The sequence below is a fragment of the Eriocheir sinensis genome, chromosome 17, assembly GCF_024679095.1.
Source record: "Eriocheir sinensis breed Jianghai 21 chromosome 17, ASM2467909v1, whole genome shotgun sequence".
Taxonomy (NCBI): Eukaryota; Metazoa; Arthropoda; class Malacostraca; order Decapoda; family Varunidae; genus Eriocheir; species Eriocheir sinensis.
Genome location: NC_066525.1, coordinates 8,146,202 through 8,170,099, shown reverse-complemented (window position 1 = coordinate 8,170,099; position 23,898 = coordinate 8,146,202). Strand labels below are relative to the sequence as shown.

At 48.0% G+C, this 23,898-nt stretch overlaps 1 protein-coding gene across 3 annotated transcripts in view; it reads left to right on the top strand.

Moving 5' to 3' along the window:
- Nucleotides 1–23,898, top strand: part of LOC126999897 (uncharacterized) — a 171,449-nt gene that overhangs the window by 55,198 nt on the left and 92,353 nt on the right. For all 3 annotated transcript variants that reach the window (XM_050863024.1, XM_050863026.1, XM_050863023.1), the window contains exon 2: nucleotides 1,833–2,031. The gene's annotated coding sequence lies outside the window, so the exon portion shown is untranslated. The remainder of the gene's footprint in view (nucleotides 1–1,832; nucleotides 2,032–23,898) is intronic.

Below are 23,898 nucleotides of genomic sequence, written 5' to 3'. Positions count from 1 at the left end.
AAGAGGAAAAGAAATGAACCCTACTCTTTTTTCCTTTTACTCCTCTTCCTCTTTTATCTTTTCCTTTTCCATTTGATTTTTCATCTTCTCCCTCTCTTTTCTTCTCCTCCTCATCCTGCTCCTTCAACTCTTCTTCCTTCTCTTCCTCCTCCTCCCTCTCCTCCTCCATCTCCTCCTCCTCCTCCATCATTATCATCATCATCATCATCATCATCATCATAATCATCATCATCGTCATCCCTAACCCCTCCCCAGGATCGAGGCATCCCGGGCGACCTCAGGGATTAGGCTGAGTCGTGTCCTTCTTGTCATCTAATACCCAGCTGGCCGGCGGGGGTGTTGCTGGCGGTGCTGGGGGTAGGGGGGAAGGGGAGAAAGGGATCACACGCAACGGGGAGAGGAGGGGCGTGCAGGAGGGTACAGGGTATAGAAGAGGTGTCTGATCAGGGTGGGAAGGGGAGGGGGCAGAGAAGAGGTGACCGCATGGGGTAAGGGGGAGGGGCTCTGTCTGGTCAGAGCGAGAGGGAGAGTGTCGTCAGGGAGAGAGGGAGAGTGTGGGGCAGAAGGGAGAAGAGATCACACAAAGTTAGGGATATAAAGGGCGTGCAAGGCAGAACAGTTGGAGGTGGGGGGAGGAGGGGACGTTTGTGTCTGGTCATGGGGAGAGAGAGAGAGAGAGAGAGAGAGAGAGAGAGAGAGAGAGAGAGAGAGAGAGAGAGAGAGAGAGAGAGAGAGTGTGGTCAGGGAGAGAGGGAGAGTGTGGTGCAGAAGGGAGAGATCACACAGGGGTATAAAGGGCGTGGTGGGCAGAGAAGGGGAGGGGGCAGGGATGGGGCGTGTCTGTTCGGGGCAGGGCGGAGCGGGGCGGGGCGGGGCAGTGACACTCAGGGTACAGGACGCCCCGCCGATAAGCTGATACATGAGACGGGGACCAAAGCCGCTCGTCGGGGTACCTTTCCAGGCTGCTCACGGCTGCCGCATAAACTCCCGATGCTCCTCCTTACGCCACCTGCGCTTGTCAGCGGCGGCGGCGACTCCCGTTAAATGGATGCGACTCCGGTTGACGTGTGACAAAGAGCGAGCGTCCAGGGTCCATCTATGGCTCTTGTTGACGATGACTAACTCGCTCGTAATTTCCAGACGTAACGAGTCGTGTGAAGCTACATACATTCGTTGGGTTGGTGTATCATGGTGGCAAAAACGAGAATGCAATGAAGGTATACCGTTAAGCGCCTCCCAATATATATGACTTTTTTGGGAGGCGCCATGAACTCAGTCGGGTTGATGCGGCGCTCTCGACAGATACAAACACATTGAAGTTTAATTTTCTATGCGCCGGAAGTGAATTCAGTTGTTGTTTTTCTACTGCGTGATAAACCAGTGCGCTTAAAGTATCCTGAAAATGTATAGGATGTTCATTTTTTTAGTTCCGTTTTGTTATGTTCATTTTAATATACGTATATGTTTCTCAAGGATATTATATTTTGTGGTTTTGAATTCGTGTATATAGTTGCTAAATTCATCCTCAAACTTAAACGTCTTTTATTATTCTACACTTTCCTCAGACTCATTCCCCTTTAATCGCCCTCCAGAAAGAGCTATAAAACAAAAAGCAGAGGAGGCATGGAGAGCGGCCGCCATATTCAGCTTCCGGCAGTGACTTTAATATCCGCGGTGTTGTGCATTCCTTATCTGGTCCCTTCCCAGGTGCGCCCCGCCCCGCCAAGCCGTGCCTCACACCCTCCCCCGCTGCTGCACGTGATTGCGGCGTTGTCAGCCCCATTGTTTCCCTTATCACGACACTACCTGGATGTTTTTTCTCCCTCCAACAGGTCCGCCGCTCCTCCCTCACAGCTGTTATTCTCTCTCCCGCGCCTCTCCCCTTGATCCAGCGCCTTCCTCACCTCCAGTTCCTCCTCCACCTCTTCCTCCTCCTCCCTGGTGACCTCGGGACCCAGGAGAGGGGCGAGGACCTAAGGACTCTCAAAGGATACACAGGCACAGCGCAGGACTCAGGAGGAACATCTGAAGGTAAGTGTCCTCTCAGTTCCTTTAAGAGATATGCCTTCCGCTGTGCTCATGGTCACCTGTGTTTGTGTGTTTGTTTGCTCGTTTGTTTGTGTGTGTGTTCGATTATATGGTGTTTTTTTCCCGTCGTCTCCAAGGTCAAGTCAAGTGGTAAGTGAAACGGTAAAAAAAATCTTGTATTGCAAGCTTCCTCATTTCTATCTCTTTTTTTCCTTTTACTATTCTTTTTTTCTTCCTTTTCCTCGTCCGGTTTTACCTCTTTTTCGTCTTCCCCCCTTTTCCTCCTCCTCTTATTCATCCCCTCCTCCTCCTCCTCCTCCTCATATTCATCTCCTCCTCCTCTTCATCCGCATCCTCCTCTGAGTTCTCCTCCTCCAACTCGTCCTCCTCCTGCTCCCCCTCTTCCTCTTTCTTCTTCTCTTTCTCCTCCTCCTCCTCCTCCTCCTCCTCCTCCTCCTCCTCCTCCTAGCCCTAATGTACCGCTCGGGGAGACTAGCAACGTGGCTGCAATGTTAGAAGAATCAAGAAAATTGGTTTGAGCCTTATCTAAAAAGCTTGGACTCTGATATGGTGTGACCATGAGTGCGTGCGGGCATTCGTACTTATTTTATTTTATTTTATTTTATTTTTTATTTTATTATTTTTTTTACAGCAGAGGAAGCAGCTCAAGGGCAAACAAAAGGAAACCAATGAAAAAAAAAAAAAAAAAAAACCCGCTGTTCGCTGCTCCCACAAAAAGCGCTCAGAGGAGTGGCCAAAAGAGAGGTCAATTTCGTGTGTGTGTGTGTGTGTGTGTGTGTGTGTGTGTGTGTGTGTGTGTGTGTGTGTGTGTGTGTGTGTGTGTGTGTGTGTGTGTGTGTGTGTGTGTGTGTGTACATTAGTTTATCTTCTCTGTCAACACTCACTCTTTATTAACCTTCACACGAGGATAGGCCAGGATATAAAATTATGGAGTCTGCAAAGGGTAAGTCATTCAACACACAGACAACACACACAAACACAACCTCTACTCAACCAACACACCCTCCACTCAACCAACACTCAGCAACACACCCTTTTTCAGCCAACGCACACAAACACACCCAACACAACCTCTACACAACCAACACACACACAACACAGCCTCCACTCACCGCTAACACACATGCAACACATCCTCCACTCACCCAACACTCGGCAACACACCCTCTCTCAGCCAACTCTTCCACAGACTCGTCAGCATAGCGTGATAGCAAGGCCTCGGCGGCGCTCTCAGGAAGTGGCGCTCGCCCTTGCCTGCCCATTTTCGCATAAGATTAGCATTAGGTTGCGTTTTATGAGGGCGTGGGAGGAGCTGAGGGAGTATTAGTGCCAAAGCCGCGGGGAGTAGCGAGAAAATTAGTGGTCTTCTCCCCCTCCCCCCTCTTCTCCCTTCCTCTCTTCTCTTCTCCTCTCTCTCTTCTCCCGTATCTTCTCCTTTCATCTCATTACTTTTTGTCTGTGTGTGTTTGTGTCTGTGTGTCTGTGTATCTGTGTATCTGTCTGTCTCTCCTCTCCTCTCCTCTCCTCTCCTCTCCTCTCCTCCTCCTCTCCTCCCCTCCCCTCCCTCTTTCCCCCTCCATCCCCGTCTCAACTTTTTCCTTCAGTTCGCGACAAAACCCAGTGCTTTCACCCTGTAAATATCACATGTTAATTGTACCAGTGGTCGATGTGACGGCTGACTGGGCACGCCTGCTGGGTATATACTGCTGTGGGGGACGGGGATTCAGGGGGGACGCCTACTCAGGACCCGCCCAGGGCACCTTCACTAACCCCGTGGTACTTAAAAGTAATGTATACGCATCGCCCAATTAGCTGGAACTCTTGTGTCCAATGAGGCGTGCACGGTAGTAAGGAACAGCATTTCCCCCTCCCCCAGGAATGTGTGGACAGGTGTTATACTCGTACTGGTAGCCTAATATGTATCGGTGTCCTTATTGAACGACTTTATAGAGAAAACGGACCGGAGCTAAAGAGAATGGGAAATAGTCGTAAGAAAGAATATGGGGTGTGTTCTTTCCCGTTTTCATATTACTTTATTTAGTTATCGTATTATTTTTTTTAGTTTGAGAATGGGGAATGATAGTAAGAACCCGTTTGCATAATACTTAATTTAGTTGGGGAATGGGAATGATATTAACAATGAAAATTATGGGTGTTTTTTCCCCGTTTTCATATTCCTGTATTTAGTTTTCGTATTATTGCTTTTAGTTGGAGAATGGGGAATGATGGTAACAAAGAAAATGGTCTGCTATTCTTCCCGTTTTTCATATTACTTCATTCAGTTGGAGTGGGATACATTCTCTTTACTGGCTGTGTGTATCTTTGTCAAACGTCAAGCATTCCTTACATAACCTCTGTGTATACCTGCCACGGATCATTTACACCTGAGCTCCAATGGCGCTCTATGGGGGCACTGATGGCGGTGGGAGGCATACACACGTACGCACATACCTTCCTATATAAGCCTTTCAGACATGCGCCACGTAACCTTTGTATGCCTGTGGGACGACCCTTTTCCGGCGCGTCTAATGGCACTCCGCGAGGCATTGATGCAACCAGGCAAACATGAGGAAAAAGTGTGTTACTGGAGGTGAAAGAGACGTAGATGACTGAGAGGAGGAGGAGGTTGAGGGGGAAAGGTGGAAGGGAGTCGGGTTGAGGTCAGAGTTCACGAGGCCCAGCTGGCGCTCGCCTGACCCACATGTTCTCCGCCGGTAGGAGGTGGAGGAGTGGCTTCAGTGGGGAGAGAGAAGGCCGTCTCCACGCCTCCCTTCCACTTCTTCCTTCCCTCCTCCCACCTTTCCACCCCTGCTCTGCTCCTCTTGTGTGCTGGTCACCCCTTTCTCCTCGCCTTTCATCCCTCTCCCTCGCCGCTATTATTACTCGTGCGGTTTTATTTAGTGGCAGTTGTGTTAGTAGTGTAATCGTCTGCTTCTTGTCTTGTTCCCTCTTACCTCGGTCAAATAACTGAATAAATGGACAGATAGATAGAATGATAGATTGATTAGTAGATAGACAGATAGACAGACTAAATGACTGACTCGGATGGAAGGCAAATAGATAGGCAGGTATGTAAAAATAAACGTGGGTAGGTAGGTAGACAAAAATGGTGATTGGTCGGTAGACGGTCAGGTAGATAGGTAGGTAGGTAGATGGGTACAAATGTAGATAAATCGGTAATGTACATATACACATGCTACATACTTTTTCCCACGTGATTGATGGACTACCTGCCGAGATGATGGATGGATTATTTAAATGTCACCCTGCAAGAAGTGACAGTAACAAGAATCAGCCATCGTCATCAAGGCTGACCAAATATAACAAAAAGATACTCTACACATGCAACGCGTGTGGAGAAAGTAAACAAGCGCTCCTCCACTCTTGGGAACTCACTTTCAACGTCGTGTCACCAGCGCTAGTAATGGCAGTGCCCGGAATGATACTGTTCTGGTTTTTGTCGAGGCTTGCTGTTGTTCGGTGCAGGCTGAAGGCATGTTGTGGTGATCGACGGACCGGCTGGCTACTATACAAGGCGTTCGGTGGCTTGTAATTGATGGCCTGTACGTGATATCAGCCTCCACTAAGAGATTATCAGTGGGTAGGTTTACTTGTGATGGGAAAAGTGAAAGGGCTGTTTGCATGGAGATCTCGCTGCGGTGAAATACAAGAGAGAAAAATAGATAGATAGACGGATAGAGAGAAGGTAACAGAAGAGAAGGTAAAAAAAGTTAAGAATAAAAGAGGAATGAAAGGATGATAGAGAAAAAGAGAGAGGTGATCCAGATAAGAAGAGTTTGATCAGATAGATAGAAGAAAAGAGAAGAGAAAGTAAAAAAGGAAGAAAGAAGGAATAAAAGCATGAGAGAGAGAAAGAGATAGACAGATATCGTCATATATAGATAGATAGAAGAAAAAAGAAAAAGTAAAAAAAGGAAAGAGAGAGAGAGAGAGAGAGAGAGAGAGAGAGAGAGAGAGGCGATCCAGGTAAGAAAGGTTTAATTATTTCGCTTGTGGTGAGGCGCAGGTGAAAGGGGCTTGAGGGCTTGATATAATCGCCGAGTCCGTTTGTTCTTGGTGTCTGATGTACAGATGGACCGCGCCATGAACCCACAAGCCCGTTTTTTATACTTCTTTCTCATCCATTTTCTTTGCCGTCATCCAAGAGAACGCGTTTTGTCTTCCACGCGAGAACGGGCAAGCGAAAGTATTTTATGGAGGTAGGAAAGTTTATACAGTCCTCACCTTTAGCGGAGCCGTGCAACATCGCATTAATTTACAGCTTAGGTGAAGGCCGTACAGGTGACAGGTGCGATAATGGCCCTGACGTGTTTCACAGGTACGAGCGTCATTAGCCTAATGCTCCGAGGCACCTACCTAGAGAGCCTCGGAGCTAAGTGAAAGATTAAAGGGCGAGATGTTGTCGTAGATCAAGAGGGACGTTGCTCCTTCGCGGCCTTACTCTGATTAATGGCAACGCCTATTACCCCCCGGAGAAAGTATTATGATTAGTGTTTTAAAGGCCACCGCAATTAGATGTCTTGCCGGCGCTTGAGGCGAAGGAGACGTACGTAACACTCCCTTGTCCAGTCTCTCTTGTTCCTCGCAGCGCAGCCTTATTGCTCGGCAGGGCAGAATGCATGCACTTTTAAGGGACTTAGCGGGGAGAAAAAAGAAAGATTGCGTGATATGTGGAGCTCTTAATAGAAAGGCAGAGAAGTGAATGTTTATTATAAGCTGAAGAGAAAGTTGTTGGTTCGCGATAAGTCAATATACATCTTGCTTTATATGGGTGTGACTGAGCAGCTTATCTTTATGAAGGCCTTAAGTATATAAATGTCACAACAAGGGATTGCAAGGTATGTGTGTATTGAACTCTCGCTGAGTGTTCTGTGTTCCCCTTAGGTTCACTGTGCTGAAGAAAAGAAAACCCAGAGAGAAGAATATTTAATTCCTTTTGTGTATTTATACTTGATTGATGTCTCTTAATGTAAAAAAGAAAGAAAAACAAAGACAGTCAGTCCATCTGTGTGTGTTCAACTTGGTGGATGTTCCTTCATATTAAAAATAAAAATAAAACTGGCACCAAATTAAAAACAAAAACAAATGAATAGTCAGTCATTCTGCGTATTATCAACTTGGTGATTATTTAAAAAAACAAAAAACATTATGAAATAAAAATCCTAAAAGAACAGGCCGTGCCTCTGTGTTTGTTCAACTAGTGGATATTCCTTCGTGTTGAATGAAGGAAAAACAGAGAAGAGTTAACAGTCAGTCCCTCTGTACATTTATCTTTAGACTTGCAGTGCTGATTCCCTGACGCAGCAACATGACAGATAGCCGGACCTCTTTCCACCCTCACACTGCATGGCCCGCCGAACACTATGGGCCAGTTCGACAGTCCAACACAGGGTCATTGTAAGCGCCCCAACCAAACTGTCTTCTCCACAATGGTCCGTTATTTCTACCCAATACCAGATACTAATGAGCTTTCCTGTAGAGTTTCCTAAAATTTCCTCCTTTTTATTGCAACGCCAAACACTACACAAGGAATTTTCGCCGTATTTTGTGTTTGGTTGGGGAGCTTACAAACTTGCTGTACTGGACTGTAAAACTGGCGCTATGACATCAAAGAAAACGAACCAACTCAGTTAAAACAAAGCGCAGCCCCTTTATGTTGTCTTCTCGTTCCCCTCGCACTGGAGACACCAACACAATGGTCATTATCTCCCCTGCACAATATCCCGCAAAGCATCACAGCACAAAGAGGAAAGATTAAGCCCAAGGACAAAGAACAGTCCTCAGTTGTCCTCTCGTCTCCCCACATCTTCAGGACGTCAACATATCGGTCTGGATCGCTTGCAATGTCCCAATATACATCATGGTATCAAAGGGAAAGAAGTAGCCTCTTTAGTAAAAACAAAGCTCCTGCTAGGTTAGGTTAAGTTAGGTTAGGTAATAGCCCTTCCAAGTTGTCCTCGTCTCCTTACATGCAAAGGACTTCAACATATCGGTCTGAATCACTTGCAATTTCCCCCAAAACATCATGGGATCAAATGGAAAGCAGCAGACTAGTAAAAGTAAATCTTCGGCTAGGATAGGTTAGGTTAACTTAGGTAATAATCCTTCTAAGTTGTCCTCGTCTCCTAACATACAAAGGACTTTAACATATCGGTCTGAATTGCTTGCAGTGTCACCAAAAAACATCATGGCATCAAAGGGAAAGAGGCAGCCTAGTAAAACAAAGCTTCGGCTAGGTTAGGTTAGGTTAGGTTAGGTTAGGTAATAGTCCTTCTAAGTTGTCCTCGTCTCCTAACATGCAAAGGACGCCAACACATCTAGCCGGATTGCCTACACTGTCCCCCCAGCAGCACGACACTGCCAGGCTACAGTGTCGGCGTCCCTGCAGACACGTTATGTTAATGCGCAGACCACAAACACGCGTCGTCACTAATCTTGCACGAGACCGACCGACTGGCTGACTGCATGCTTTCCGTGAGACTCTAATTGTTGGTGTCTCGTTTTACCTGTCCTTCAGCTTTTTTTTTTTTGTTTGTTTGTTTTCTTCTTCGATTTGGTTTGTGTTTGAATTATGTGATTTTTTTTTTCTTTACGTGTTCTTCAGTTATATTTACTTATTTTTTGTTTGACTTGATTTGTGTTTGAATTGTGTTTTCTTTTGGTGATATTCTTTTCTGTTTTATTTTTATTTTATCGTTTCTTGATTTATTATTGTATCTTTGTCTTTTCCTTCGTTATGCTTTCTGTTTTGTTTTTGTCTTTCTCGTTCGGATTCTTGTTTTCCCTTTTCGTCTTTACCTTTCTAGTTTGTTCTTGTGTTCTATTTTCATCTTTCTTCCTTCGTTCCATTCTTTGCTTCTGTTTCTCCTCTGTATCTGATCTTACAATGTCTTAATGACTTTTCTTGTTTCTTAAATATATCTGTTTGCGTGATTTTTTTTCTCTTTCAAATATCAACCTTTTTTTACTGTTCTTTGAGTGTTTCTTTTGTTTTCCTTTCATACATCGACATTTTTATATATGCATTTTTCCGTTTTCTTTACTTTATTTTTGCTGTGTTCCGTGTGTCCGCTATACGTTCGGTTCATCAAGGTAATGACGGATAGGGCAGGTGTTTCTAGCGGTACCCCGGATTTGGCTCCTCGCGGGGATCACAGCACATCCCAACGCTTCCTGCAGGAGGGAAGGCGCGAGGTAAACAACACACACATGAGGTTGGCGTACAGGAGTTTTTTTTTCATTTAATAGCATAACAAGAAATAGATTTACTCGAACGTGGTTTGGGTGAAGCTTGTTGTAGCGCTCATAGTAAATCGTATAATATTTTTACAGTAGAGGAAGCAACTCAAGGGCAGAAACAAAGAAACAAGAAAAGCCCGCTAGGCGCTGCTCCTGTAAAGAATATAGAATGAGAGACCAAAAAAGAGAGGGTCAATTTCGGATGTAAAGTGTCTTGTCATCTATGTAACAAGGAAGCAGAGGGTCAGTTAGAGAGTTCTGAGTGGTAAAGGCTGAGCTCTCGCGCTGGGTCTCCGTTCAGCCTTTTTAACCCACCTCTGTACCGTATTAGTGACGCCGGTTCTTCAGGGAGTGAGTGAGGCAGTCCGTCGGCCACTGGTAATTGGGAGGTTAGCGTTCCCGGCCCCAGATGTTATATATGTCCGCCGTTCAAAGGGCCACTACCCACGCAATGGTGAGATCACGCTGCCTTCCAGAAACAAGCCCAGCTGAATAAGTAAAGCACGTTGACATTTGCTGCTGTTGCTCTTTCCTCTGACATTTGCCCCGTAGGTGACAGGCCCGTCCCCTGCACGAACACATGTCGTGCCTGGAATGACCTGTGTCGTCATGTAAGGTCCACGCTGCCTGCACCACTTTCCCAGAGACAAAACAGCGTTCCGAGGTCCAGGCGCTGGGCTACAGGAAGCGCTTTTTCAAGTCCCTCGGCGCGTATGACAAGGCGAGATTATTTTTAGATCCTAGCCCCTTCACCACGACAACCGTTTTTTTGGTTGCTAAACACGTCTTGCTGCCGCTCCGAGCAGCCTACCAGTCATGGTTTAATGCCTGGGTAAGGGATCCTAAATATTGCTGCTGCCACTCTGTGGAAAAAGGAAAGAGGAGAATTTGACGCAAACCAGTAGCTTAATACATGTTCTTTCCTGAGTTCGCAGAGCTTCTGTTCGTGCTACACTTCTTGCCAACACTACACCTGATGTCTGTGGAACCTTTGAGAAACAAACGGATTACTCTCTCACGCATGAAGCTTTTCCCAGGCCATATTGTTGGTAGGTGTTGCTGGAAAACCCAAGCGTAGCGTTTATGACGGCAGAAAGTGACCCTCGCTACATCTCCATACTGGCCGCGCCTTGCTGGGGCTTGACCCGTCCTGCCTTGGCCTGCCCCGCCCCGGCCACTCTGGCGGCACAACGGGGTGCACCAGTATGTAACCTCCCGGCCAGCTGTTCCCTTTGTTCGTAATCTCAGCTCAGGCCTTTTGCAATATATGTTTCCAGCCCAAGCGAAACACGCAAGCGGACATGGTCCTTGCCCGGCGGCGAATGAACAGCGCCGCGACAAATCCTGAACGGTCATCTTTGGTGAACACTTTGGCGGGATGCAATCACTGCCACGTTAACACGGTGACTCAGCTTTGCGGCGTTGTGCTCCTGGGAACGCTCACACCCAGCCGGAGCGTCGGGCTGCCCGGGCGTGGCTGGGCCGGCGGTCCCGTACCCAAGTGGAAAGAAATCATACCAGGAAGTTGCCCTCGCCTCGCCTACGCTAGATTGACTCTGCTGACCATGCGAGTGAAAAGCTTCCTCCTGCCGGTAGTGGCGTCCCGGAGCGGACCCTAAAGAGGAAGGAGTCTGAGGGCCGCTAATGGGAGGTCCAATGTTAAACAAGAAGAAGGAGGAACCTCACAAGCAGATCGACAAGGCGGCATTGTTACACAGTCCTGGCGACGATGAATGGACGGCAATTGTTGAAAGAGTTGAGCTCACTCCACCGTTATTCAATTCTCTTTCGCAGGCAGCAACATTCATCACGCGGAAGGAAAAGAATTCTCAAAGCAAAGCCCGGCAGACGGCAAACCGGACCCCAGAAAAGCGCTCCACTGTAAAAAACGGAGGCCAAATATAGACCTTTGTCCAGACCATCTTCAGGCGAAAGTTAAGATGGAGAGTGACGTCGGGTTGGGCAGCGAATGTTGCTGAGAGAGACGTGGATGCTGGGATGCAGGCGGCGGGCGAGGAGCGTGGGGGAAGATGAGTGGCGAAGATAGTGAGGGTAATGGATGGGGCGACGGGATGGACGCGAGTTATCGTGGGGAGAACAGAGCATCAAGAGAGGTGAAATAGACGAGAAAGACAGGTGGGAAACGGGCCTTTAGTGGTAGCCGGGAGAGGTGAGGGGGCGGGACTCGGGCGGGCAGGGCAGCGGCTGATGGTGGTGGCGTGAAGGGAGGGAACCGACCCCTCGACTATCACGTGGATGGGAAAAGTGTAATAAAAGGAGAAATATTGCCCACACTCCCTTCCCCCTTGATGGATAACCACGAAAAGATACTTACCTTTTCAATCTCTTATCCTCTTCCTCCTCTCTTCTTTTTCTTCTTTCTTTTTTTTCTTTCTATACTTTTCTTTCCTCCCTCCCTCTCTCCCTCCTCCTCCTCCTCCTCCTCCTCCTCCTCCTCCTCCTCCTCCTCCTCCTCCTCCTCCACTCCAGCCCTCACCCTCTGGTCAACGTAACCTCACCTTCGTTATCATGTTACGCAGAAGAGGGCAGTGTCACACCTTCCCCTCCTCCCCATCACCTTCTTGTATACCTGCCTCGCCGCCGGCACCACCACCACCACCACTGCCATGTATTACTATCCTTTACACACGCTTCTTCCACGCCACACTAAAGGATGAGAGCGAATGACAACGATTCAAGTTAATTCCACTGTTTCTTTCCCCTTAGTTCCCTTTTTCCTTTATTTCCCCTTTCTCTCCAGGCTTCAGAGGGCGTATATTGCATTCTCCCTTGACACACCCATCACCCTTACCCCTTAAAACCCTGTTCCATCACTCCCATCTCCCTGGCAAGCTCTGTACCTCACACCCCTTCCTTCCCTATCTCTATATCCCCATTACTCTGAACTCCTATCAAAGTGTATACGGTATCCTCTCCCTTACACCCCCATACCTTAAGTCCCCATATCTACCCATATCCCCGACAAGCCCTATCCTTCACACCCCTCCCTTCCCTTCCTCTCCATCCCCTAGCTCTTCAGGCCTCAAAGTGTGTACTGCGCCCCCCTCTAACACACACTCGCCCTTGCCTCTCGAAGCTCCACCCTGTTCCTATCTTTCTGACATGCCCTGACCTTTTCACCTCTCCTCTCTTTCTCCCTTTCTTTACGTCTCCGTCTCCCTCCAGGCCTTATCAACCTCAAAACTCCGTCTCCTCTAGCACTGGCATTCTCTGTCTCTCTTACCTCTCACCTGTCTTTTTATCTCCCTTTCTCCCTTCTCCTGCATCTTTTATACCTCCTTCTCCTACTCTTCGTTGTTCATTCTTTCTTCCTTCTTTAGCCATATACTTTTCCTCCTCCTCCTCCTCCTTGTTTGTCTGTTTTGTCTATCTCGTTTTCTTACTCTTCTTCATTTTGTTCATATTGTTTTGGTGTATCAATAACGTCATTCTTTGTTTCCATCTCATCTCTCCAACCTTCCTCTATATTCCCCCTTTCATCCTTCCCAAACCTCAAAGTTACCTACATCTTCCCTCATAACCTAACAATTCCATCATCTTTATCGCCTTCCTATCATTACCTGTTCCCTCTCACCTTTCTTCTCCCCTCCTCTTTATCCTCCTTTCTCCCTTTCCAGGCCCTAAAGTTAATCGGATCTTCTCTTATACCTAAACAACCTCGTCCCTACTACCGTCTTCCCAACATTCCCTATCCCTCGTCTCTCTCTTCTCCCTTCCTCAATATCCTCTTTTATATATCCCCAAACCTTGAAGTGTCAAAAGAGGTTTCCGTCTAACCAAGGCCCTAACACACCCTCAGTCCCTCTATCGTCTCCTTCCTCCTCCTCTTCTTCGTTTGATATGTCCTCTTAGCTTAGTTTTCTCGTCTCCGCCACCTCACCCTCCTCTCTTTTTAGACGGGAACCTCTTTTGACACTTCAAGGTTTGGGGATATAGGAAGGAGGATATAGAGGAAGGGAGAAGAGAGAGACGAGGGATAGGGAATGTTGGGAAGACGGTAGTAGAGACGAGGTTGTTAAGGTATAAGAGAAGATCCGGTTAACTTTAGGGCCTGAAAAGAGAGAAAGGTGGACAGAGAGGAAGGCAGAGGAAAGATGAGAGGAAGCAGGTAATGATAGGAAGGTGATAAAGAAGATGGAGTTGTTAGGTAAGAGGAGGAAGTGGGGTTAGTGGAGAAGGTACAGGAGAGGGAAGAGGAAAGGACAGGTGTACAGTTGTATGGCTTAGCCTCGTTAATTGCTCTGATATCGTTGCTGTTTATCGCTCCTCCTCAATCAACGTTGCTAGATTGTCGTACTCAGTTTCTCATATTTCCCGATTTCCATCCCAAAAACCGTTTCCTGGGCCACAGTAACGAGATATATTTGTAGTTATTGTTGAAATGGTTTATTATTCCTGTTTCCTGGTGATATTTATGGGGGAGAAGCTTGTGAATGTGAAGCTCCGAGTACGATAATCTGACAACGGTGCGAGTCCTCATCCCTTCTACTATCCCTTCATCCAACCCTTCTACTATCCCTTCATCCATCCCTTCTACTATCCCTTCATCCATCCCTTCTACTATCCCTTCATCCATCCCTTCTACTATCCCTTCATCCAACCCTTCTACTATCCCTTCATCCAACCCTTCTACTATCCCTTCATCCATCCCTTCTACTATTCCTTCAGCCATCCCTACTATCCCTTCATCCATCCCTTCTACTATTCCTTCATCCATCCCTTCTACTATCCCTTCATCCATCCCTTCTACTATCCCTTCATCCATCCCTTCTACTATTCCTTCATCCATCCCTTCTACTATCCCTTCATCCAACCCTTCTACTATCCCTTCATCCATCCCTTCTGCTATCCCTTTATCCATCCCTTCTACTATCCCTGCATCCATCCCTTCTACTATCCCTTCATCCATCCCTTCTACTATCCCTTCATCCATCCCTTCTACTATCCCTTCATCCATCCCTTCTACTATCCCTTCATCCATCCCTTCTACTATCCCTTCATCCATCCCTTCTACTATCCCTTCATCCATCCCTTCTGCTATCCCTTCATCCATCCCTTCTACTATCCCTTCATCCATCCCTTCTACTATCCCTTCATCCATCCCTTCTACTATCCCTTCATCCATCCCTTCTACTATCCCTGCATCCATCCCTTCTACTATCCCTTCATCCATCCCTTCTACTATCCCTGCATCCATCCCTTCTACTATCCCTGCATCCATCCCTTCTACTATCCCTTCATCCATCCCTTCTACTATCCCTTCATCCATCCCTTCATCCATCCCTTCTACTATCCCTTCATCCAACCCTTCTACTATCCCTTCATCCATCCCTTCTACTATCCCTTCATCCAACCCTTCTGCTATCCCTTCATCCAACCCTTCTACTATCCCTTCATCCAACCCTTCTGCTATCCCTTCATCCAACCCTTCTACTATCCCTTCATCCATCCCTTCTACTATCCCTTCATCCATCCCTTCTACTATCCCTTCATCCATCCCTTCTGCTATCCCTTCATCCATCCCTTCTACTATCCCTTCATCCATCCCTTCTACTATTCCTTTAGCCATCCCTACTATCCCTTCATCCATCCCTTCTACTATTCCTTCATCCATCCCTTCTACTATCACTTCATCCAACCCTTCTGCTATCCCTTCATCCAACCCTTCTACTATCCCTTCATCTAACCCTTCTACTATCCCTTCATCCATCCCTTCTACTATCCCTTCATCCAACCCTTCTACTATCCCTTCAGCCAACCCTTCTACTATCTCTTCATCCACCTCTTCTCTCCGTCCTGATGCGCCTTGGTCTGTGGTTGACTCCCCGCTGTCTCGTCTTATCGCTCGGTGGCCGCTGCGTCGCTTGTCTTGTTTTTTATGGTTATCTTGCTCTCCTGATGAAAGATGAAGTTATCGTCAAAAGTTCGTCTGAAGAGGATTATTTTTCTTTAACTGTACGATCATGCTTCACCACCATCACTACCAAAGTCACCACCACCGCATCCACTATTTTTTTTTTTTTTTACGGCAGAGGAGACAGTGCAAGGGCGTAAAAAAGAAAAGAAAACAATAATGAAAAAAAAAGCCCGCTACTTACTTACCACCATTATCATCATCACTATCCTTATCACCACCACCACCACCACCACTACCATTCACCAATACACCCACCACTAATATCACCACCCTTGCTTACGACCCTCACCATCACTTTCATCACCACCTCACGATCACAAATACCACAGCCACCATCACTTACCTTTATCATCACCATCTCCACCACCACCACCACCACCCTCACAAAACACTTAATAAGGCCATCTGTGAAGTCCTGTTATGGCGGTGGACATGTACGAGCTCCATACAGACCACCGACCAACTGTAAACACACACACACACACACACACACACACACACACACACACACACACATACATGTAAAAAAGAGAGATGTAAGGAATGTGGGTTTTTGTCGCACCGGGATCGCGTTCGTGTGTGTATACAAAACCTGCAATTCACGTTTTTTGCTCCGTCATAAATAATCATAGCCATATATTTTTATTTTTGTCATCCTCTTCCTCTTTTTCATCTTCTTCTTCCTCTTTCTCTTCTCTCTCCTCCTCCTCTTCGTTGTTCTTTATACTTTCTTCCTTTTTCAGCCATCTTCTTTTTCCTTTTCTTCTTCTTCTTCTTTCTTCATTCTTTCTTTCTTCATTCTTTCTTTTTTAGCTGTCTACTTTTTCCTTCTTTTCCTTCCTCCTCCTCCTCCTCGTTGTTCATTCTTTCTTTCTTCTTTAGCCATATACTTTTTTTTCCTCCTCCTCCTTCTCCTCCTCCTCCTCCTCCTCCTCCTTGCTTGTCTGTTTTGTCTATCTCGTCTTCTTACTCTTCTTCATTTTCTTCATATTGTTTTGGTGTATCATTAACGTCATCCTTTGTTTCCATCTTCATCTTCTTTTCTTCTTTTTCTTCGTCACTGTCATCTTTCGTTACGGTTCTTTTCTTCTTGTTTTTGTTGTTCTCTCTCATCTTCTTCATGTCCGTTCTTCTGATTCACTTCTTCATTTTAATCTCCTTAATTTTGTTTTTTCTCCATTTTCATTGTTGTCTGTCTTCTTTTTCTTCTCATTTTCATTTCTTCCTCTTCCTCTTTTTCTTCGTTTCCTCATCATCATCTTCATGCTCTTTTCGCCACCACTTTCCTCCTCCTCCTCCTCCTCCTCCTCCTCCTCCTCCTCCTCCTCCTCCTCTTCACGCTCCACCAGAATCCAACAGGTGGTTCAGATGTTTTCTTCCTCGACCCAAAGAAAGAGAGAGAGAGAGAGAGAGAGAGAGAGAGAGAGAGATCATTACGTCTGTTATGGTGGATTAAGTGAATGGTCATTTGTGGGTATGCAACGGTACAGAGAGAGAGAGAGAGAGAGAGAGAGAGAGAGAGAGAGAGAGAGAGAGAGAGAGAGAGAGAGAGAGAGAGAGAGAGAGAGAGAGAGAGAGAAGTTGCAATGGCATAGTGGCGCAGCAGACTTGATTGAGAAATAGAAGGCGAGGAAGGGCTGAATGGATTGATGGACGAAAGAAAGAAGATTGATGTATATCGGTCAAAGATGACTTGGCGGATCAAACGAACTGAAGAGGAGGAGGAGGAGGAGGAGGAGGAGGAGATAGAGTACCGCGAGTAGGAAGAAACACAGTACGAGGAGGAGGAGGAGGAGGAGGACGAGAGAGGCGTAGAAAAACAACACAAAAAAAAATAAAGAAAAAATATGAATCCCTTGATGAATGAATAAGATGAATAAACCAGAAATAAATGATGCTCCCGCGGCTTGACGGATGGATGGACGTCAAGGTGAATTAGAGAGCAGGTGAGGAAAAGGTGAGCGAGGAGGCAGGTGAGGGAGGCAGCCAGGTAATGAGTGGGCACGAGAGGGATGCTGAGTGGATGAGGGGATGATGGACGGCACTTATACGCAGAGGTGGAGGGTGGAGGATGAGAGAGAGAAAAAAAAGAGTTATGTAATTCTCGTCAATACAGATAAGAGAAAACAGACAGACACAGAAAGACAGACAGACGGAGTGCTTGGGTATTTGTAGTTGTAATACCCGTCAATACAGATAAGAGAAAACAGACAGACAGACAGACGGAGTGCTTGGGCATTGGCAGTTGTAATATTCGTCAATACAGATAAGAGAAAACAGACAGACAAACACAGACAGACAGACAGACGTAGTGCTTGGGTATGGGCATAGAGAGAGACTTATGTAATACCATTATAGATAAGAGAATTGGTTTTGTCCTAATGTTGCACGTTTGTGTGTGCGTGTGGGGGGGGTGCGTGTGCGTGCGTGCGTGCGTGCGTACGTGTGCCTACCTGCTCCACCCAGTTGCATAGATAAACCCCTTGTACTCGCCTCACCGGTCCGGGCCTTGTAAGTCACTCACCAGAACCGAGAACGCCTACAGCTGATTCTAATTAACCAACTTGCTTCTCATATACCGTTTAGCACCTTTAATAATCGTCGCCCGCCAGCCTGCAGCGCGCCAGGTGGGGGACGAGACAGCCTTGCACTTAGCGGGACTCGGGCGGCAGCATCTTGAGCGAGGCAGACGGTGGCGAGCGCTTCCGTGTGCAGCTTAAGACACCACTTCACCCCTCGAGGAAAACCTGTCTGGCTGATCTCTCGGGGATGAGTCTTGCCAGTGACGAGCTGTCGGCCTTGCTGTGCTCGCTGGCCATGCAGTGCGTTCACCTGTTTGACTTACTCGCCTTGTGATGGGAAGAAATGAATGCTTCTGAACAAATAGCCGGAGATGAGCCGTCGGCCTTGCTCTGCTCCCTAGCCGTGCACCGCGTCCGTTTGCTGAGCATGTAACTCTTGTATCTCTTGTTATGTAAAGAAACGGAGCCTTGAGAATAAACAGGCGAAACTTTCATGAGTATACTTGAAATGCATATCCAGATTAGCGCAATGTTTATCTCCCGTGAGCTGCGTTCGTTGATTTAGCTTATACCTTGTTATGTAAAGAAACTGGAACCTTGTGAGCCAACAATAGAAACTTTCGTATGTATCTAAACATGCATATCTAGGTTAGCGCAGCGTTACTCTCCTTACTCTTCCATGAGCTACGTACTTTGCCTGTTATGTAAAAAAATGGAGCCATGCGAACCAGCAACAGAAACCTTCATATGTATCTAAATCGCATATGCAGGCTAGCGCAGCGTTACTCTCCTTACTCCTCCTTGAGCTACGTCCATTGGTTCACCATATACCTCTTATTATGTAAAGAAATGGAGCCTTGCGAACCAGCAACAGAGACCTTCATATGTATCTAAATCGCATATCCAGGTTACCGCAGCGTATCTCTTCTCACTCTCCCATGAGCTGCGTCCGTTTGTTGAGCATGTACCTCTTGTTATGTAAAGACACGGAGCCTTGAGAACATACAACAGAAACTCACATAACTGCTCTAGACGCATATTCAGGTTAGCGCAGCGTCACTCTCTTCACTCTCCCATGAGCTGCGTCCTTTGGCTAGGCTGCAATCTTGTTATGTAAAGAAACGGATTCCTGAGAACCAAGAACACAAACTTTCATATGTAACTAAAACGGTTATCCAAGTTAGCGCAGCGTTACTCTTCTTCCTTACTCTCCCATGATCTGCGTCCTTTGGCTAGGCTGCAATCTTGTTATGTAAAGAAACGGATCCCTGAGAACCAAGAACACAAACTTTCATATGTAACTAAAGCGGTTATCCAAGTAAGCGCAGCGTTACTCTTCTTTCTCACTCTCCCATGATCTGCGTCCGTTAGTTTGCATTATGTTCCTTGTCATATAAAGAAGCGGTCGATCGTGAACAAACAGTCGAAAATTTTGCAAGAGTAAACTCGAGGTTGACTTAGTAACGGTGGTCATCGCACGCTCGGCTTAAGATCTCATGCACACAGCAACCTCCCTGCAAGCATGTTCGCATTGACTCACTGACACTGTTCTCATAGGTTAGGGGGTATGTGCGTTCACCTTTACGTTGGCTTCACACACTTTTAGGTCGGTATCCTCGGACGCTTCTTCTGCCTCACATCAACTATTCTCAAAGACCGAAAGGGAGTTTAAACGCGTTCTCATGAGTGTTTATCCACATTCATGGCACACAGACTTTATCAGACTACCACAAGGAACGTAAAACTACCCCTGGAAATGCCCCCCACAACTCCTACGAAAGCCTTGTTAAGTGTGTGTGTTTGGACATTCATGGCACACAGACTTTGTCAAACTACCACAAGGAACGTAAAACTACCCCTGGAAATGCCCCCCGCAACTCCCACGAAAGCCTTGTTAAGTGTGTGTGCTTGGGCTCCGAAGTGAATTAAAATATGGCCCTTATAGGAGGACGCCGCGGCCGCCTCCTTTCACGGCGGCCTCGTTACTCGTGAACTAAGTGCGGAGATTATTCATGTAAATCGTCAGTACTTGGGCGGCCTTCTCGACGTGCTTACGGTAGGCCTCGTGGTGATTGGTTTATGATAATGCGTCAGTCCTTCCCTTTGTTCACATCATCCGTCGGCGGTGGGTCTATATGCCGTTCCCAGCCTCCCATTCTAAGGCGTGAACGGCGGCAGTCCTTTCCCTCGTACCCACATTCTTCCCTCAACACTATCGCCTTCACCATCCCAATCTTCCACTTTCACGACAGCGCTTATCACCTCTCATCTCCCTCCCCATCACCGCCTTTCCCATACGTCATGCCTCCATTCTCACTCCTTACATCACATCACTTTCTTTATCCCCTCACCCTGTACCTTCTTCCCGCTCCTCTCTGTCTCTCACCCCCCTCCATCCCATCCCCCACTCATCATCATCTTCTTGACCGTATCTTGAAAGCTGTTGAGCCTCAAGGTGAAGACGCCCGTGCCCCTGTACCCCTCTTCCCCCTGCACCTGCTCCTGCCCCTGTCGTACCCTTGTCACTCCTCCCCAAGACCCTGAAGTGCCTCCTCCGTGTTAGCGATTCGAACCTTCACGATGCCGCTGTTTGTCCTCACACTTATCGGCGAGGCTGGTGGGGCAACTCCCTTTGTCCTCCGTGCCTGCGTACAAACCCCTCGCCAGCCACGTCTCTGTGTGCGCGGCGGAGTTTTTCTCATCGAGTGTTCATCGTCCCTCCATTGTCGACGCTTGGTTTTTAGGGTTTTCCTGCCCCTGTTGACTCTGAAGGAAAGTGACGCCCCCGTTAGCCCTCCATTGTCTGGCTGGCCGGCCCTGCGTGTGGCATTTGATGCATGAACCCGTGTGGGCTGCTCGGTAAACAATGCACGCACACTCACATGCACGCACTTATAACTCGACATGCTGTACTTACACACCCACATGCACGCTCTTACAATAGAACAACTTGCATTTACACAGGTATATACACACTTTTTCAAACACAAACACACACACACACACACACACACACACACACACACACACACACACACACACACACACACACACACACACACACACACACACACACACACACACACGTGATGACATCCACATTTACCCAACAGATTAATCGTTCGAGTTTCACGGCAGATTATTACCCTGTTTAATGTTTTTTCTTTGTTCATGTTTACGAGGAATAAAAACCTTACGAGCCTCAGTGCGCCCCGAGTCGTTCCGTGGGTAATGTCTGCGGCGGCCCGGTGATAAGCGTCAGCGGGAGGCGGATGGAAGGGAATCAGTCACGTATGGTCCCGGGGTGGGCGGCCGTGCGAGGGTGTGCTAGTGACCGGGATCACGGGTTTGCTTTCACATGGAGTCGCCATTCTCTTTTTGTGGCCGGAGAGCGGAAGGTTGTACTTGCTGGCCAGGTCAAGGCAGCCTCGCCCCTCTGCCCCCGCCGGGCCCAGCGGGAGCAGTCGCCTGTCCGGCCGCCTTGTCAGTCAAAATTATGAATACTTTCACCTTGAAGGAGCGGGCGGGTCACCGTCCAAAAATGGCAGCTTCGGTTGGGCGGGACCTCATGGCCGAGACGGGGAAGTTGGGTGTTCAGGGTTAACTTCCGCGGGGAGGCATTTATAGAGGTATGACGTGGGGGCGGCAGCGTGCCATGGCGCCCCTGCTGGATTCCTGGCGTCCTTCCTTCTTGCAAATGTCGCGCACCTTCCCTCTTGACACAAGGCGGCACACGCATCCTCCTCCCGTTGCGGGTGTTTGGTATGCATCGCCACGCGTCCACAGAATGCATGATGCGCTAGTCTGTGCCGCAAGGGCAGCAGCAGGAGCCCTCGCGTGACTGGAGGCGATCGAGGCCTGGAACAAAGAGCAGCCCAAGTACATAAGGGACAGGCAGGCAGAGTAGAGAGTACCTTCACTGTGCCTTTGTTGATTACTTTTCCCTGGTCAGCGCGTGATGAAAGTCCTGTTAAGTCTGTGCGGGGCGGGGAGGTCAGCTCCGCATTCTTGGTGCAGGAGGACGAGCGGCGCCGCGAGCTGCTGGTCACGCCGCGTCCCTTGGTCTTCCCGGAGCTCCTGCGCCCGACGCTCGCCGCCTCGTTAGTCTCTGAAATACCTTGGAAGTGTTTTGCCGCCGCCATTGCCACCGCGACAATAAATCTTCCTTTTTTGATGCAAGTCAGCCGCTGCCTTTATTATTAATCTGCCGTTTTGACAGCTTGTATTAGTGTCATGAATCGTGTTTTGTGGTCTTTTGATATTAAGAATTCACATCATAAATCTTCAGGTCACGTCATCCGTGTGTTTGCGGCCTAAAACTATAATGGAGAATTTATTCAAGGACATTTTTAGCTCCCCGTGGAACAAGACTCATCACAGCTGCTGCCGCCGCCACTGCCGCGGCTGGCTGACTGGCTGGCTGGCTGAGCGACGATCCTGAGGGTTCTTTTCCGCATATCACAGCCGATATATATATTGGAACACTTGCTTGAAGAGGTTGCGGTGTTTACTTTCTCCTCAGCACGCCAATCACCAATTTTTTCTCGCTTCATCCCTTGTTGGCCAATACTCTTTCACTGCGCTTATTTCTCGCCGCCCCGTCCACTGGTGTGCTGTCGCTGATGAAAGTGCTCCCCCTTCCGCACCCTCTTTCTTTTTCTCATCCCTTTTATCTTCCCCCTCCGCTGCCCTCCTCGTCCCCTCATCACGCTCTTGTAAAGCCTCGTGTCAGGGGGATTACAGCGCCGCTTCAACCTCTTGTCCTCTGACGAATCGGTTCACAATTAATAATCAAACTGCAGCTAACAAGAGACCGACGCCTCTCCGCCCCTCCCATTCTCCCGCCCCTTCCCTGTTCCCTGTTCACTTCCTCCCCCACCCTCCGTTTGGTGAAGAGGAGGGCGAGGAGGAGATGGAAAGGTGTGGTGAGGGTATCTACAGAGTTGCGTTAGTGTCTCCTCTCCCTCCCACTTTTCCTCTTTCTCCTCCTCATCCTTCTCAACGTACGTACTATAGACTGACAAGGTTCTGCCCCTCTCCCCACCGTGCCGTCAGTGAGAGGAGGAAGGAAGGGAAGGGAGAGAGGGATGGCAGCCTTACGTGAGCCAAGCGCCAGCCCCAACGTAACCCAGGGGCTGCGTGACCTGGCTTAGCGGCTGACGGTGCAGGCGGGAGCTGGTCAGGCCCTCCAGAAGCCGAGGTCGATTCTTCATACTTTTACTTTGGGCGGAATGAACGTCCTCTAGACCGTTCTTCTCCCCCCTTCCTTTCTCTCTCTCTCTCTCTCGCTCCGTCCATCCCCTTTCATCATCGTTCATTACTTAAGGTATGTAATGTTACTGGTTCGGTCTGTGCTGCCTTTTATCATCGGGCAAACAATTTATTTCGTCATGTGACACTCGGGGCGGGCGTGTGTTAATGTATGTGTGTGTGGAGGGCGCGGAGGTGTTGCGTCAGGATGGGCCAGAATATAGGATGCGCCTGTGGGCTATGTTTGCTCATTAGACAGACAGACGCTCCCTCCTTCGCCCCTTCACCTGACCCTTACCTTATTATGCTCATCAGTATTCACTTTGTCGACCTTTCTTTTTGCCTCGTAGTCTGTGTACTGCCTTTGCAACATCCCTGGTACGTGTGTGTGTGTGTGTGTGTGTGTGTGTGTGTGTGTGTGTGTGTGTGTGTGTGTGTGTGTGTGTGTGTGTGTGTGTCTTCCCTTTCTCCCTCATATGAATCTTTCTCCTATTTTTTTTCCTTTCGCTCATGTTTTTTTTTTTTTTATTGATTTACTCTCTTGTTTCTCCTCTCTCTCTCTCTCTCTCTCTCTCTCTCTCTCTCTCTCTCTCTCTCTCTCTCTCTCTCTCTCTCTCTCTCTCTCTCTCTCTCTCTCTCTCTCTCTCTCTCTCTCTCTCTCTCTCTCTCTCTCTCTCTCTCTCTCTCTCTCTCTCTCTCTCTCTCTCTCTCTCTCTCTCTCTCTCTCTCTCTCTCTCTCTCTCTCTCTCTCTCTCGACCTTTTTGTTACCTGTCCGCTCACCTGAACTCTGCCTTCCACCCACTCCACCCACTCCACCCACCTCGCCCCACCCACAAGCCACGCCCCTCTGCACTCTCCTCCTCTCCTCTCACCTCTTC